The following is an 18733-nucleotide window of genomic DNA, read 5'->3' as shown; positions in this document are numbered from 1 at the left end:
ATTGATATTTATTTGCTGCTATGACTCAGTTTAAGTGTAAAACCTTGCAAATTTCTATCTGTTGCCCATAGTTTTTTGTTTCATTTTCCTTTTTTTTGCCTGCCTTTTCATTAGTTGAGTTTGATTCTGTTTTATCTCCATTATTAGCTTATTAGTCATGGCTCATTTTTAGAAAAAGAAAATTAGTGATTGCTTTAGAGAAGTGGTTCTCAACGGGGGAAATTCTGCCTTCTACAGGACATTTGGCAGTGTTTGAACACATTTTTAATCATCACAACTGTGAGGGTTCTTATGGCATTTAGTGGGCAGAGGTCCAGAGTGCATCTTAACATCCTACAATACACAGGGCAGCCCTTCACAGCAAAGAATCATCTGGCCCCCCAAGTCAGCAGTATCTAGGTTGAGAAATGTTGTTCTAGGATATACAGTACACATATTTAAAGTACAACAGTCTATCTTCAAATAACAATTTACCACTTCAGGTATAATTTAAGACTCCTACAGTGATTTACTTCAGCTTTCTTCTTCCCATCCTTTATGTTATTGTGCATGACTCCATTTTCAATGTCTGACTTGACAACTTTCAAGCCTACCACTTCTCTTTCTCTTTATGCCCTACCCTGGGTGTGTTGATGAGATAATTTTGAAATTTTTGGCATCAGTGGGAATTTCAAACTATGCAAGCCTTGGTCTCGTTATAGAAATTCCCACCTCAATCCCATCCCCTAAACATCATAGAATCTATGCAGGTCTCTTTTCCTTCACTTTCCTGAACCAATTCAGATTGCTTCGGGAGTCCTGCATGACCTCCTTGATAGAGTTTTAATACATTCACAATAGACTTTTTCAAGCCCTCTCAGTGTGTAACAGGTGTCACTGTCATTGGACTCAACATCCAAACCAACTTTTGGATGTGTACCGCTCTATCTCTTGACAATGAGTCGTATTTTCCTTGTTATTCGTCTCATAGTTATTTATTGAATGCCAGATGTTGCATGCAGAAGAACAGTAAATATACAGGTAAATAGCGTTCATGTCCAGAAATCGTCATGTTGCTCCTGTCAGGTCATTTGTGTGTGTCTATAGAGGTGTTTTATTTCAATGCCATCAGTAATTGGACTGAGTTTGTATTTTACTGTTGCTAGCAGAATCCGCAACAGATGATAGGCTTCACATTCCCCTGGTTACGGGCTTCTTTTGTCTTATGGGACCTGCAGGTGAGTTCTTCTCCTAGGTTTCAACCATCTTTGTGTCTATGCCTTAGAGGAGATCTCTGTCCATGTTATTTCACCATCTTCAGGGTAAACTTTTTGTCTTACTGCTAGCTCATGTTGGGGTAAGGTGTTGGTTGTCAGTTCTAGTTCTGACTGTTCTGTCAGTCTTGTTTATCTATGAATACATGATTTGACTCTCCTTAAACGGCGATGCAGCCATGAAATTAAAAGATGTTTACTCCTTGGAAGGAAAGTTATGACCAGCCTAGATAGCATATTCAAAAGCAGAGACATTACTTTGCCAACAAAGGTCCGTCTAGTCAAGGCTATGGTTTTTCCAGTGGTCATGTATGGATGTGAGAGTTGGACTGTGAAGAAAGCTGAATGCTGAAGAATTGATGTTTTTGAACTGCGGTGTTGGAGAAGACTCTTTGAGAGTCCCTTGGACTGCAAGGAGATCCAACCAGTCCATTGTAAAGGAGATCAGTCCTAGGTGTTCATTGGAAGGACTGATGCTAAAGCTGAAACTCCAGTACTTTGGCCACCTCACGCGAAGAGTTGACTCATTGGAAAAGACTCTGATGCTGGGAGGGATAAGGGGCAGGAGGAGAAGGGGACAACAGAGGATGAGATGGCTGGATGGCATCACCAACTCGATAGATGTGAGTTTGAGTGAACTCCGGGAGTTGGTAATGGACAGGGAGGCCTGGCGTGCTGCGATTCATGGGGTTGCAAAGAGTTGGACACGACTGAGAGACTGAACTGAAACTTACTAAGATGAGAAGGTAAGTCAAGGAATTTTTTAATACTGAAAAAATTTCACATTCCTTTAGTAAACCCCACTCAGTCATTGACACTATTTTAAAATATTTCCACCAGCTTCTTACAAATATTTTAGTTAGAATATTTGAAAAAATATTTATAAAGGATATTGATTTGTAACTTTTCAATGCAGTATTTGCTTGAAAAATATTTTGAAATTTAGTGTTCAGCTTTTTAAGTTAACTTGCAGAATTTCCTACTTTTCCCATTCTCTGGAATAGTTTAACATTGGAATTACATACTTTTTAAAGTTTTGACAGCATTCTTCTATAAAACACACTATGCCTGGTACTTTTTTTAATGGGTACATCTATTAGGGGACATTGATTCACTTAGATTTTTTATTTCTTCTAGGGTCAGGATTGGCAAATCATAGTTTGCTAAAACTAACTTGCATAAAATTGAACAAAGTCTTTTCTTAAGAGTACTTTAATTCTTAATGCTTATATAATTTTTTGTTTGTTTTTAAATTTGCACTTTCTCCCTGTTTTCACTGATAAGTTAAACTGTATTTTAATTTTTTAGTGAAAGTGCTAACTTTTTAAGATATTAATTTGTTTTTCTGTTTTCTAACCCCTTAATATCTGATTTTATCTTTAAAATTCCATCCTTCTGCTTAACGTAAGCTTCACATAAGCTTACTTTGTGGTGTTTAATGTGCTTTAACACATTTCATTTTTATGTTTTATGAACTATATGTCCTATAGCATTCATCTTTCAACATGCTTCTTATAACTTTGATTTTGTGTGATGAAAATTTTCCCTTTACTACATTCTTAAGTTCTGCTACCTCATATTTCATCTCCTCCTGTCATCTCTTCTCTGGATTCTTGTATTTTGCCTTGGATCTCCTTTTTAAAGACAATAGTTCTTTTAAGTTGTTTCATCACTTTCAATTTGTGGTCACATGTTTCACTTGCTCTGTTGCGGCATTGGCTGATGAGTATTCTTGGTCTGTTGGTAAAGTTTTTGTTTTTAAGATAGATGATACATCTTAAATTTATTTTTGTGTGTAGTATAAGGTAGAGTTCCTGTATTATGTTTATTTTTATTTTGGGCATATATTTATCCAGTTTTAACAGCAAAATCTGTTGAAAGGATTTTTCATTCCCCCTTTGAATTGCCTAAGCACCACTGTCAAAAATAATTGACTGTATATATATATGAGTCTCTTTTAGGACCTTATTCTGTTCCATCGGTTTCTGTGCTCGTTATTTGTTTTGTTTAGTCGCTCAGTTGTGTCCGACTCTTTGTGACCCCATGAACTATACAGTCACTGGAATTCTACAGGCTAGAATACTGAAGTGGGTCGCCGTTCCCTTCTCCAGGGGATCTTCCCAATCCAGGTCTCCCACACTGCAGGCACCTTCTTTACCAGCTGAGTGACAAGGGAAGCAGTAATAAGTTCAGTAGTAAATCTTAAATCAAATAGTGTAATCCTCTAGACTTTTCCTTCTTCTTGAGATTGGCTTGTCTGTTCTTGGTTCTTTGCATTTCTATCTTAATTTTAGAATCAACTTGTTTGTTTCAATCAAAGATACTTCTGGGATTTTTATTGGGATTGTGTTTGATTAATAGCTCAATTTGAGAAGACCAGCAAATTTGAGTTTTCCAATTCACAAACGTGGCATATTTCTCCATTATACATAATTGTGTTTTTTTATAATAGGTTTATGTTTTTGTGGGTAAACTTTGGTATTTTGCACATAGATTTTTATGGCATCATTCTATCAGTGGTCTTCCAGTTTCTTTGTTATTATTTATATTGAATGAGTTGGATTTTCATAGACCTGCTCTTTGAAAGAAGTTCCTATAGAGGGAAAGATAACATGGGAGCCTTATAACTGATACAGAAACGGATTGGTTTCTACAAATAAGACTGATTGTTTATTTCTTTATATGTAAGCAGACTTTTCTGTTTAGTTTGTATTTTACTTATATTGACTTCAGTCACCAAGGCACCCCACCCTAGTTTCTGACCCCATTTGGCTAAAAAAATGGATTAGGTCTCTCCCCTTTAAGAAGATATTTTCACTACCTTTTTTTCATAAGGGTTTTCATTCCTGGGTTACTCTTTCTATCCTTTTTTTTCCCACCCCCCCCCACCCCACCCCATGGCTTCATTGCAATATTAGCACCTGTTGGCAGCAGTCCCTACACAACGTTTCTGATCTGTACATTATACTTTAATAGAGTTGCCTTTACATGGATTTTCAGAGTTTTTCTTTTTTGTTTCATAAGACTTCTAGGGCAAAGCAGAGGGAAGAGATACTGAGTTATGTAGCCATGTTAATGTGAGAGGCCCAAATTTTAGTTTTTGAAAATGGCATTTAAAACAATATATCAAACTTCCTAAACAAACTTATAAAGGAAATTCACTTTGTAATAAAATTAGAAACTATCTCATAATGCTCTCAATGTAGAAGGCAGGAATTCTATTTCCAACCAAGAGATACTCTTTTCCCAACTGTATTTTTGTGGCTATAAAGGCCTATATTATTATAAAGGATCAAAACTGAATTAATCTGAGCAATCCACTAAAGCAAAACTCCTTCAGTATTTTAATTTTTCTAAGAGTCTTTTAGCCTCTAGTCTCTTAGATTCATAGGATTTTAGAATTTCAGAGCTTGTAGAGATATTAGAGTTAATTTTGTGGGAAACTGAAATAAAGGACCTTGATGTAGAAACCACTGCTGAGTGGCAGAACCATGGCATTTGTGTAACCCAACTCCCTGCCACTGATTCTTATGTTGGTATCTGCAGGCCTTTTTATTACTTGTTCCTGGTGAATGTATCCCTTCAAAGTTACTTCTAATAACTTATTAAAGATAATTTTCTTTAATGTAGATGTGAGAAAACAGATTTGAGTTGAATAAATCTGTATACTTCTGTTAATAACAGAACTAGGTCTAGAAGATTCACTAAAGAAGAAATTTTCAATGATTCAAAGATGCAAGCATTAGAATAATCCACAGAAACCCCTATTTCCTCCTAGTGTATACATTTATTTCTTTTGTGGGAAGGTTGTTTCGAATAGCTGCGATTGCTTTAATTTTGAAACCCTAAGAATCAAGAATCTGAGTGTGCAGTACATTAGGCATTACCCAACAAGCTAGCTCATTGGTAACTGTTCCATGAATGCTTTCTAATGGTTTTTTACCATCATCAGATCATGTTGAGAGTAGTGCTTGCTTTGGTGCTCCACCTTCCTTTTCTTCTTTCCTGACTTTCCTTCCCACCTTCTTCGGGTAACCAGCTTCACATGAGACCAGGAGCAGCTGATGCTCCCTAAAGCAGTGGCTCGCCAAGACTGTGGGAGGCAGGACAAGGTGAGAGGCATCACGTAAGGATGCGACAGGAGTAGGCAAGATGGAGGGGGTCATCGGAACTGGAAGTTAAGAGAAACCTTGGGGTACAGTAACAAGAGATTCCCAGATCACATATATTCTGTCTGTGATCCAAGCCTGGGAAGATAAAAACTCAAGCAGAGAGCAAGCACAGCAAACCCAAAGATGCTTGAAAACATGCTTGAAACTGTGGTCAATACCAGTCTCAAGGAGAAACTAGCTTAGGGCCTGTGGGTACAAGGCCACCATGTCGCACAACTCAGGGGAGCATCATTCTTTGTTTTGGCTATGCTGGGTCTCTGCTGTGGCACATAGGTTCTTTGTTGCTGCATGTGGGCTTTCTCTTTTTGCAGCGAGCAGGGGACACTCTATTTGCAGTGCATGGGCTTCTCACTGCAGTAGTTTCTCTTGTTGCAGAGCACAGCCTCTAGGACGCGTGGGCTCAGTAGTGGGTTGTGGTGCATGGCCTCAGTTGCCCTGCAGCATTTAGGATCTTAGTTTCCAGACCAGTGATAGAACCTGTATCCCCTGCATTGACAGGTGGATTCTTAAGCACTGGACCACCAGGGAAATCCCATCATTCTTATTCCCTACTGTGGAGAGAAGGTCAGCAACATTAGGGAACTGGCTAATATCTTTAAAGGATTCAAGATGAAAGATGGGATCTTTCTCCCTGACCTCTTTCCCTCTGACATGTACTATCAAATATACTCTGGGGAGAAATCCTGAAATTCACTAAGTTTCTGTCTCCCGAGGACAGTGTGGACTGAAGTCAAAGTAATAAGCTAAAGAGCTTAACCTTCACCTAACGGAAGCATTGTGGGCAGGGGGTGACCTGGACCATTTCCGGGCTCCCTGACACTGCTGAGTGAGTGTCCTGCTGCCTGGGAGCCTCTGTACCAAGTCTGGTAATTGTAGTCTTTGGGAGGGCACCCCCTTCCCAGTGCCTCAGTTCAATACACACGCCTTTAATTCGGTGTTTTTAATTCAGCTCTAAGGCTGTCGTCAGCCATTTCTCCCTCGTTCCTTTAACACTGACCACCTTGTTCCCTTTTATACCCTGAACAGAGCCAGGCAGTGTGCATTGAAATCCAACATCCTTTGTGTTGTTTGAGAAATCTGAGGCTGACATCTCCGGGGCTTTTTTGTTTCTCTTGCTTCTCTCTGCCATGACCTGCCAACTCCTTTTGGCTCTCCTGGGCTTTCGTCCTATCCCGTATCGATTGCTACCCTTCTCTTTGTTTGTGGGATGGTAAGGATGAACCCTGCTGCACAATGACACTGGCTTTGGACATGGTCATGTCAGCCTCCAACCCAGGCATGTAGGTCCAAGGTATTTCACCAGACCAGGGTTGTTGTTGCATCGCCAGCTTATAAAGGAGCCAATTGATTTTTTTTTTTTTTTTTTTTTTTTGCCCCAGACTGCTATTCTGAATTCACAAGATCTTTTCTGGGATTTCATTCTGCTGCTTTAAGTGCTCTTTTTTCTGCTTCTTTCCCATCTTAGACCTTGTGGCCCTCAGGTACCTGGTTTGCTAATTACCCCCATCGCTGGCACCTGACAGCAGGTGGCTGCAGTTCTGTTAATTATGTCCCCAGGCTTAGGAATTCTCTTGTAATGACATCCAATCATCTACCTCTGACTCGTGGGTGGAAAGCAGGTTGCAGGCATGCTTCTCTTCCCCTGAGCTCTTAAAATCTATTCTTCCGGCATAGCACCTTAAGATTCATATGCCATGCCTTGAAGGTATATGATAGAGTAGCCGACTCTGTGCCTTTTACAGCATCCGGTTTGGCACAGGTATTGAAGGATCAAGTACAGGGAGATTCGAGGACCAGCCAGCACCAAATCGATTTACCAGTCACACACCCTCGCTGAGAACATGTTACCAGAGGCTGCTGGGCGGACCTGTTGTAGATTAAGGCCCTTCTCTTGTCTCCTTCCATCCCATGACCCCAGTGTAAACTGTCCTTTAGCCCAGAAATTACAGTTTTCCATAAAGAGTGAAATAAAGGTTAAAGAACGCCGTGATTGATTCCTTCCTATGGAAATGAAAAAGACTGTGGTGTAGGATATAAGAGGCCTGGGTTTCCAGAGAACTAGATTTGAATCAGTTATAATATTCATTCTATGAGGGACTGGTCTTCTGTTTTTCATCCACAAAATGGGGGAAATATTTCATATCTAGTCCTTCTTTGCAAGTGAAGTTTGAAGTGGGGCCAAGAGAATTCGTGTGCAATATTTCCAGAAGGTTTGGTTTTCTATAGAGACAGATGTTGTTTTGTATATATGTAAACACAAAGATATGTAGATATATAGACAGTTTCTCATTGATTATTTCAAGATACTGGAAGACATGAATTGTGGGTAAGGAGAACTGTTGAGCAGGGAGTTTTAGTCAATTTGTAGGTACTTTAAAGCAATTGTGATAGATGTGGGAAAAGAAATCGATGGAGAACCATCAATAGGGACTTCACTGTAAATTCAATATCCTAACAGCCTGACTAGTCATCAGAAATACTACCTATCAGTAACTGGGCAAATTAAAAGGGGCAAATAAGACCTTTGCATATAAGCCATAAAAATAAAAGAAAACATGCACTTTGCTTCACAAATGATGAGGAAAGCTTGCAGGGAGGGGGCAGGCAACAGACAAAATCAGTTCTGGTTCTAGTCTACAATTATTGGTTCGGCCAAAAAGTTCTTGCAGGTTTTCTATAAGATGCTTTGGAAAAACCCAAACAAACTTTTGGCCAACTGATACAATCACAATTTCCATTTGCATAAAAGATTTTATTGCAATTCACTTGCATAAATAAGAAAGCCAGGTCAGGTTCCCTTTTTATAGAAGAGGAAGCTGGCTCAGAGGGTTCACTCAGAATCACAGGATGTACACACAGGAAGTTCAGACTTAATCCCAGGTCACTCTTCCTGACGTAGGGTGCTTTCCCCTTGTCCACCCTTGCTGCGGGAATTAGGTGTTTTTTTGAGCCTCAGTTCTGTCCTTATACAGTGTTCTCTGTCTTCAGAGAATCTTTTTCTCATTGGCCTTTCTTTAAGGACTTGGTAAAGTAGGCTCACTTAATGCCTATTCTTTAGAAATAAGACCTTCCTCTTGAGTCATCAAATGTTCAGGGCAGGAGGACCGCCCTGAACATCCTGATGTATTATTTGGCCCCTGGTGGGTCTCCGATCCTCTCTTCAGCTGCTGCTACCTGAGACGCCTTCCAGCCTGGAATTTCTGGTCATTGCTCAGTCAAAGGTAAGCCCACAGAAAGAGAGTGATAACAAGTAACTTCCCAGGTGGCGCTAGTAGTAAAGAACCCACCTGCCAAGGCAGGAGACTCAAGAGATGTGGGTTTGATCTCTGTGTTGGAAAGATCTCCTGGAGGAGGAAATGGCAACTCCCTCCTGTATTCTTGCCTGGAAAATTCTATGGACAGAGGAGTCTCGTGGGCTACAGTCTCTAGGGTCACAAAAGAGTCAAACACTACTGTGCACACGCATACACACACAACAAATAACTTGAGAAGATGCATTAAACAGAGACATCCTACAATTCCTGGCAACCCTGTACTCCTTGCTTCTAACTACAGACCAGCCCTGCTTTCAAATAATTTCTATTTTCTTGCTCAGCTCACAGACTTTTTGCCATCATTCACATCTACACTGATAAAATAACTCTCAAGAGGGATTTTTAATTTGTGCTCCTTGTGGCCAGGTCTCCTCTTTCATGTTTCCATCTCTAGTTATTGAACTCTTTGCTCTATTTCTTTCTCTCAGGTTGTTGGAAATCCTCTCAATCAATGAATTATCCACCTCCTACTTGCCAATATATTTGGGAGCTTTGTGCTCTCCAACAGATCAGAGACAGACATGAAGGATGCTGTTAAATGTGCAGGCCAGTAAATATACCTATATGATGACCTTTGTGTTCATTCACTGTGCTACGGTTAGATATAGGGAACAGTTGTCCCCATGTTAGGTTCCTTCCATCCCATACCCATCATAATTTTTCCTGACCCCCTTGGAGACTGAGGAAGGGTGGCAGTGGTAAGGATTTATTGCTCTTCCTTGATATGTGTGAATAAATTGCACCATTCCAACAAGATCTGGACTCATACAACAGACTCTCCCTGCCGGCTTGGCTGTGTTCTCTGTTCCGCAGACAACAAAGGATGACAGGTTGTAAGTTTCAGCATCAGAAGAGAGCAACTGGCTTCCGTTGGCAACCTCACTTGTTAACTGGCAGCTCCGAGAAACAAGATTCCCTGGGTCATCTAAGGACAGGCAGCAGCTGATGCGTTTAAGAAGCAGCAGCAAAGAAGGGGTTGATGGCAGTTCTATAGCCCTGCAGCACTTAGTCTCCCTCTCCCTCTGCCCTTTCTTCTCTCTAGAGCTCTCATCCCTTCTCTCAGCTGCACCCTGGTTAGAAGGATCGGATTGTAAGAAATAGAATAAAAAGCACTCCCATTTCCTGAATAGGTTGGCTGCATGGAAAGGAACCCAGCCCAGCCTTTGTGACTACATAAGTTACCTGCCCAGTAAATGCCTTTCTATCTTCTGCAGCAAACCTAGCCCACTTGGGAGCATCTGTTCCTAGTAAGGAATAAAGTATACCTCTCTGATTTTTTTGGTGGAAGACTCCCAAATACTTAATTTTAATTCAGTAGATATACCTGTGGCCAATTCATGTTGATATATGGAAAAACCATCACAATATTGTAAAGTAATTATCCTCTAATTAAATAAATTAATATAAAATTTAAAAAAAGGAAAATATTAGAAGTCTAGCTAGGTCATAAATTATCTTTAATAAATGTTTTGTCCCCAAAGCACTTAAATAATAAATAAATTATACCTCAATAAAAAAAAAAAAAAGATAAACAGAAAAGAAAAGAAAGCCAGGGGGGAAAAAAAAAAAGACTGGATGGACCCATATTAATGGTAGCCAGACTTTTAGATTTCGCTTAAAACCAAAATGATATTTTCTTTAAAAAATGCATTCAGTAAAGAGGGTCAGCTTTTTATTTGCCAGGTAAAGGCCCTCCTTTATGACTGCTGTCACATCAATACATAAAGGTAATTTTAAAACCAATAACTCTGGAAAGAGAATAGTCTTAAAAAAACAAACCAAGAAGAACTTCCAAAGAAATAAAAGTCAGCAGCCTTATACCAACTTCAACAGACAAACAAAAACAAACACCGTTCATTTGGGAATGATTCTAGATCTGCAGAAAAGTTGCAGAGGCGATACAGAGTTCCCATAAACCCTCGCTCAGGTTCCAGATCAGGTTTGATACTCAGCTACATTTAGACTATTGCAGCAGCATTTCTCCTCTTCACAGCATAAGTCCTCGGCTCCCATGTGGCGCCTCAGCCCCGTCTTGGGTGCTAGGCTAAGCCTGACCAACATAGTAAGGATTTGCACAGACCCAGCCATGTATTCTGGCAGCTCCAAGAAATAAGAGTTGACCTTGTGGGCAGCCAAGCCAGCCGTTGGGTCCCAGATCTGAGCCAATGACACACTGAACGTCTGCCTCATTCACAGGAGCAGTGTCCCCTTTAAGCTTCCATCAGAATCCCTGAGTCAGGAACCTTCTACTTTCCGCCCAGCTTAGGGAATAACTCAGTCACTTGCTCTTAACTTTTGCCTGTCTCATCTCTAGCTCCCAGGGGCTGTGCCCTGCTCCTGCCTTTATGTATCCTGATATTGTCTATGGACCTGGATCACAACTAAAGATCAGGTCTCCTGGTATCACACTTTTTACATTTTGTGTCCTGGCTGTTAGACTAAGCTTTCTTTTGACCCCTAGTTTCTTGAATGAACTAGTATAGGCCCATGTCCACATGCTTCTGGGACTTCTTGAAATCTGCTGAAACTGACCAGGCCACGCTTGATTACATCATGAGTTATGATAATATTTAACTTTATTCAGTCATTTTTATGCAAACATTTACAACCTGTCACTTTTTAGGCTCCATTATGAAGGTTTATAGAGATGAATAATAAAGCCATTCTTTCAGAGAACTCACAATCTAGCAGAAGGTATAGGCGAGAAAAGTGAGGATTTCCATATGACAGTCATTCGTATGAGAAAGCCGATGCAGGGTAAGTGACTAGGTAAGACGCAATCCTGTATGAAGGAACACACAGAATAGCAGGTTTGAAGAGAACAAAAGACAGTTTGGGGGCTTCCCTGGTGGCTCAGTGATAAAGAATCCGCCTGCTAATGCAGGAGAGATGGGTTCAATCCCTGATCCGAGAAGATCCCACATGCTGTGGAGCAGTTAAGCCCATGCACCACAACTATTGAGCCTGTGCTCTAGAGCCTGGGAACTGCAGCTACTGAGCCCGAGTGCCACAACTCCTGCAGCCGGTGCTCCCTAGAGCCTGTGCTCCACAAGAGAAATCACTGCAGTGAAAATCCCAAGCACTGCAGCTAGAGAGTAGCCCCCACTTGCCGCGACTAGAGAAAAGCCTGCACAGCAATGAAGACACAGCATAGCCAAAAATAAACAAATAGATACTATTTTAAGAAGTGTCATTTGGGATATATTATATTTGAAATAAAAACAGGACACCCAGATGAAGATGTCCATTATGCATCGGAAAGAGAAGCCTGGGCAGAGGAGAGACATGTAGGCTGAACTTTTGCTGGTTTGTCATAATACAAAGGCAAATTGAATTCTAAGGCCACTCAGATATCATGGATAGAAGGAAAACAGGGCTTAAAAAAAAGGTACCTGGAAGAAATCAGCACTTAAGGGGTACAAAGGACAATATCAAGCAATTTCAAAAAGTACCCTTCCAATGCAAAGCATGGGGGAAGAGGTGTTTATTCACATCCTCTCTTCCTGCACCTTAGCTCTCTCCGTGTTGTAAAATCTGCCCAGGCAGGCGGCCATTGGGTATCACTCTCTGCTGTTGCTGAAACAAAGAGCAGGGAAGCCCAGCATCATGGGCTCTGCTATGAAGGCATCAGAATACTCATTCTCCTCCAGGTTGTTCTGGATATTGGCGAAGTTCAACGAGAAGCCAGGCATGTCCACAGTCCCATTAGATTTCACTATCCTTGTCCATAATATGGAGATAAGATATGGGTCATTCAAAGGTTGCTAGATAGCTCAGTTGGTAAAGAATCTGCCTGCAATGCAGGAGACCCTGGGTTTGATTCCTGGGTTGGGAAGATCCCCTGGAGAAGGGATAGACTACCTACTCCAGTATTTTGGGGCTTCCCTTGTGGCTCAGCTGGTAAAGAATCCACCTGCAATGTGGGAGACCTGGGTTCAATCCCTGGGTTGGGAAGATCCCCTAGAGAAGAGAAAGGCTACCACTCCAGTATTCTGGCCTGGAGAATTCCATGGACTGTATAGTCCATGGGGTCACAAAGAGTCGGACACGACTGAGCGACTTTCACTTTCATTCAGTGGCATTCTGTGCTCCTGAGACAGAGGTTCCCTGAGTATCAACAAAGAGTGATTGGAACTGGTAAATGTTCAGGTTCCCAAAGAGCTTCCTAATAAGGACCCCCAAAGAGCCTAATGCATAAAGGATAAACTCTGTACTTGGAAACTAGAGACACTGGTATATGAAATCTCTATCCAGCAAGAAAAAAAAAAAAATGAAAATATGCAATTTTAGTGATGATGCCCAGAAGTATAACAAACACATTGGAGCATCCAGCTTATTCCTTGTGTTGAATGAACTGATCAATGATTAATAATGAACATTGTTTTCAAGCTCCAGAATATGCAGCTAGATACCCAACAGCAGTATTATTATTGTATTGTGGATGCTGTTGGCTCCCTGTGTTCAAAGCAAGTCTGAAACACATACGTGAACCTTAGATATTTCTCTGGGAAATTTGAGAACACAATGTGGGTTCCGCTTGGATCTCCTATCTGCATGTAGACCTTTCTTTAAAATCCCTTAAGTCTCCAGCAACAGATTAGTTGTTCTCACTGGGCTCTCAGGCCACTTCTTTCCATCCAACCTGACGGAGGTTCTCATAGAGGCATTTTTAAGCAGCATAGATAAATTAATGTCGAACATGACTTCACAACTGAACAACAACAATCAGGGTATCTAAAGATGAATAGTGAAGACTACCCTTATCCTGCTAATTAGAGAAGACCAGAGCCTTGATAAGGCACCCTGTGTCTATGTGACCAGATATATGGAAAAGGTTCACCTAGAGACAAAATACAGGAACCAATTTCTGCTGACAGTGGGACTCACTGATGCTGTGGGTTGTGGGGAGAAGGCTGGAAACTGGAGGAAAGTCTGAGAACTGTATGTAAGAATATCCTTTCTGGAGTGCAAACTTGTTCATACCAGTCTTATGAGCTGCCACAATTATTTATCCTAAAATGTTTCTGCAATTTTATACCCTGAGAATAAGGAAAGAAAATTCATTATTTAATTTGATCTTCTTAGCATTCCTATATTCCTATCTATAAAGAACAGATATCAACATGCCTAATTTTTGGAAGGGGAAGCAGAAACTAGATTTATTTATCCAACAAATATCTACTGAATGCCATTAAGTACCAACATCTACTATGTGATGAGTATAAGATCTGATCTTTGCTCTTACACAGATTGCAAATTGAGAGAGGAAGAAGTAAGCTGCTGCTGCTGTTGTGTCCGACTCTGTGCGACCCCATAGATGGAAGCCCACCAGGCTCCCCCGTCCCTGGGATTCTCCAGGCAAGAACATGGAGTGGGTTGCCATTTCCCTCTCCAATGCACGAAAGTGAAAAGTGAAAGTGAAGTTGTTCAGTCGTGTCTGACTCTTGGCGACCCCATGGACTGCAGCCTACCAGGCTCCTCCATCCATGGGATTTCCCAGGCAAGAGTACTGGAGTGGGGTGCCATTGCCTTCTCCAAGAAGTAAGCAAGTAAATACAATTTCAAATTTTTAACCATGCGAAAGGATAATGAATACCATAGATTCTATTGTTTGTTTGCTTTTTCCAATTTTTTTGCTGCCCATCTTTCTTGTGTCATTTCCTAAGGGGCACCTCTCTGATGCTTTCCCTGTGGGAAGAATATTCTTACCTCACCGAGATCAAGTTTGGATGTATGATGTGCTTTGGCCAATGAACCATGAGTGGAAGTGATCTATTCCATATCCAGGCAAAAGTCTAAAGAGTCACATTGTGGTTTTGCCATTGCCTTGCTTCTCTCTGGGCTGAGAATAGAGTGTTCCAGATAGAGGCTGCCACATCACCAACTCAATGGACATGAGTGAGTAAACTATGGGAGTTGGTGGTGGACAGGGAGGCTTGGCGTGCTGCAGTCCATGGGGTCACAAAGAGTCGGACACAACTGAGTGACTGAACTGAACTGAAATGAAGACAGCACATGGAGGAGAACCTCAGCCTTCCCACTGCCAGTGTGAATAAGACAAAAATGAGAAATGAACTCTTTGTTTCTGGAAGCCACTAAGAACTGTGCTTGTTAGGCAGTATAACCTAGTGAAATCTGTTTAGCACAATGAGTATATTTGTGTGTTGGGGTGAGGGATAGAAGACTTTGGGGGATGGGCTCTGAAAGCTTGCTTAGGAGCCAACATTTTATTGATGAATCTGAGGTCACTGTGTACCCAACGTGGTAACTACACTTTCCCAAGTCTGTATAGGCCATTTCTCCACCATTGACATTATTTGCAAAAGGGCTGGATTCTGAGTAAAATTCACAGAGCACATAATGGAAAGATGCATAACTGAATTTCTGTGTATATTTAGGAAAATTTCAAACAATTTCTCAAACAGTTATGTTTGGATTAAGTCTAAAGTGTGTTTTGCCTCAAGCTCCTTGTTCCTTAATTTTAAATCTGTATGAATCTTTAGGAAAACGGAATCCATATGTTTCTCATTCATTTACCCTTACCTCATCAAAATACAGTTTGAAAGAGTCACTTGATGTTTTAAACTCTTGAAATCATATTTTCCTTCCCAATTTGGGATGCTGCCTTTCCTGTGGTCAGCACCTCAAAGGAAGAAAATATGTTCGTCCTTTTGGGGTGTGGTGAGGTCCCCAGTTCAGACTACTTCTCCCTCTCGGCCACAATGAAAAGTCCTCCAAATGTGGCCTCTGTTTTCATCACTGCATTGCAATCTGCCAAACTAAACCACAGTGTCCAGCCATTGGAACGAGACACATTTCTTTCAAGAAAATGAAAGATTCAAAACCAAGAGTCCAACATGTCGCCAGGCATCTCCTCTTTTCACTGACCCAATCCTTCTCTTTGTAACCAGGTCAGCTTCAGTACCTTATATACTACTTCTAGCTAATGAGAAAAGTAATTTCGAAATCTTCCTTCTTCACTATTTGGGAAAACATGAAACATTTTTATCATGTCCTAACTAGCCCTTTGTCCTTCATTCTAGCTTATTATTTTAATCTCTCTCCCTTAATGTCAAGCTACTTGTAATTTCCCAAACAAGACCTATTTCTGCAGCTTTCTGAATGCTGTTCTCACTAACTGGATGTCTTTACCCACCCCCAGTCAGATGCCTTCTTACTCTTCTTCCAGGTTCTGCTGGGACGTGTCTTGCCCTGTGATCTCCATGCAATTTCGTGCTTCATTTCTGGTGCTCTCACATGGCCATGTGCATACTTCCATTAACGTTTATCTCATGGTGTTATAATTATTTATATGCAGAGTAATCTCCTCCAATAGATTGTGTTCTATTTGAGGGCAGGGGACAGGTCTTATTTATTCTTGTTCCCATGGCATTGCCAGAACAAGAGGCCTTAATCATAGTTCACCTGTTGACTATGGGGTTAAATACTTACATGGCCACATGATGTTTAATAGTCATGGTTATATTTTTACTGCTCTGAGAGATTATAAAGATATATTCTGGTTTAGAGAAGTGGGATTCAGAATTTCACACATACTAAAAAAATCAGCATTTAGTATTTTTTCAAATTATTATATAAAAAAATTACTTCTGCTGAAATGAAAAAGTAGGAGGAGGAGAGCCAGCTAATTATCCAGAAAATTTGACAGTGTAGCCTGGATAGGGTGGGCGGTGAGCCCTATGCAGCTCTCTAGGTCTGCAATATTCCACATTAATTGTGCTTTTATAATATTTCTGAGGTTTTGTTTTGTTTTTCTACCCCCTACTTCTCCAGACCTTGCTGTTAACCCAGTTTAAGTTTCAGAAAGTGCTGAATTCTCAACAATTGAAGGCATATTTTCTGGGAGAAACTAAGGGGAAGGGCAGGTAGATTTTTTTTTTAATTGGGGCTTGGTAACTTTACAATGTTGTTAGTTTCTGAATCTGCTGTATATGTACATATATCCCCGCCCTCTTGGACCTCTTCCCGCCTCCTCACCCATCTAGGACAGAGTACTGTGCTGAGCTCCCTGTGGTATACAGTATGTTCCCACTAGCTATCTGTTTTGCACATGGCAGATTTTTTTCATGATCTTTCACATTAAATTATATCTATATCAATATAAATATGTTTGTCGTTCAGTCACCAAGTCGTGTCTGACTCTTTGTGACCCCATGGACTGCTTCCTCGTCATTCACCATCTCCCGGAATTTGCTCAAATTCATGTCCGTTGAGTCAGTGATTCTATCCAACTATCTCATCATCATATGTGTGAGATATATATATACATGTGAGATATATTTATATCTAGCATCCTTATATCTATATCACATGTATATATATGTATACATCGTATGACTATAGATATATCTCACACATATATGTAAACACATAAATATTTATATTATATATGTGGATATACAGCCCATGGGGTCACAAAGATTTGGACATGATTGAGCAACTGAGCATCCACATAATATAAATATATAAAGAGAGAGAAAGAGGAAAATATGTGTGTGCTTGTGTGTCCCTGTTCATTTGACCTGGGGTGTGCATATATTTACAGGTCAATTTAAATCCAAACTGCCTAATTACAGTGTTGCCTTTAAGGAGAATTCTAGATTTACATTGTGTAGGAGACAAAAAGAATTTCATGAATTAAGCACCCATTGTTACAGTAATAAGCACAGTAAAAGCTGCTTGGATTCTGGCCTTAGTATTTTGAGCAGCAGAAAGAAGAAATAGATTAATTTTTTATGAGAAGCTAAGCAAATAATTCAAGCAAAATATGGGTGTCTTTTCTTGAAACAATGAAAAGATTCAATCAAAAACTTCCTTCCCTTCCTCCCCTTGCCTCAAAACTTTGAGAATCTCTTGCAGAATTTGTTTTATTAAAACCATGGATTGAGGAGCAGTCAGGGGAAAGGTAGGGGGATAAACTTCATGGAGTATTTCACAGTCAGAAAATCTTGGCTCACATTAAAACTGTGAGCACCAGGAAGTATGAAACACTGATTCTTATCTCCTAAAGAGTTTTACTGTCATCAATGCCCAGAATAAGCTGATGAGTTGAGAGTGGGTGACCTTAATAGATATAACTGTGTATGAGTTCATTGTACCATGAAATTAAATTTTAAATCTGAATTGATGAACAAAAATGCCAGTTTGATATTTCTGAACAATAGTTTGAATAGTTTTGTAACTCCTTCCTTTCCATGAGAATTGATCTGAATTTGGGACTGTGCAAGGACGCTTCCTGGTTCTGAAGATTATATCTGAGCTCTTCCACTAATTGGTGAATTATAATTGAGTAAACTGGCAAACCCAGTGGCCTCTTCTTAACCCTCTACCTACCTGCTGTCTCTTGGAATTGACCATTATTAACCATTGTCTTCTTCTGGAGTATCTCCTTTCTGGCTTCAGGACAAAGGCTCCTCCTACTGTTTGGTTGACTCCTTTGTCCTATTTGCTGTTTTCCTCCATGTTCCCCAAGTAGCCCTTATCTTATTCCACTGCCACTATCTCCTTTATCCCCTTGGCAGTCTCATTCTTTCTTCTGCATTTAGTCATCACTGCTTTATATGACTCCCAAATCTATACTTTCTCCTTTTTTAGATACTTATTTATTTGGCTGCTCTAGGTCCTAGTTGCAACATGCAGGACCTTCGTTGGAGCATGTGAACCATTAGTTGCAGCATTTGGGACCTAGCTCCCCGACCAGGGATCAAACCCAGGCCCTGTGCATTGGAAGCACCGAGTTTTAACCACTGGACCACCCGGGAAGTACCCCCCAAATCTATATTGCTATTTGACCTCTTATCTCAGTACGCATCCCATATTTCTATTTACCTTCTTGACAGTTCCACATGGATGCTTTCCTAGCATCTCACATCCGTAAAATTAAAACCCAAATCACCACCAGTTCCTCAAGCCTGCATCTTCTCTTGACTTCCCCATAAAAGAGCAAGACACATAGGAAATAGAATTCAGAAAC

At 40.5% G+C, this 18733-nt stretch overlaps 1 long non-coding RNA gene across 15 annotated transcripts in view; it reads left to right on the top strand.

Moving 5' to 3' along the window:
• Positions 1-18733, top strand: part of LOC147357622 (uncharacterized) — a 150841-nt gene that overhangs the window by 50753 nt on the left and 81355 nt on the right. The window contains exon 3 of one of the 15 annotated variants that reach the window (XR_015141479.1): positions 13989-15310. The exons of 13 other annotated variants lie outside the window; for them this stretch is intronic. This is a non-coding gene — a long non-coding RNA (uncharacterized LOC147357622). Of the gene's footprint in view, positions 1-9167; positions 13532-13988; positions 15311-18733 lie in introns of those variants that run through there. One more of the 15 variants, XR_015141483.1, reaches the window with a different exon arrangement.

Source organism: Bos grunniens, chromosome 15 (genome assembly GCF_055505025.1).
Source record: "Bos grunniens cultivar Pamir isolate PY7600 chromosome 15, Bosgru_T2T1.0, whole genome shotgun sequence".
NCBI classification, from domain to species: Eukaryota; Metazoa; Chordata; class Mammalia; order Artiodactyla; family Bovidae; genus Bos; species Bos grunniens.
Note: the sequence above shows the minus strand (reverse complement) of the source record. Positions and strands in the feature narration are given on the sequence as shown.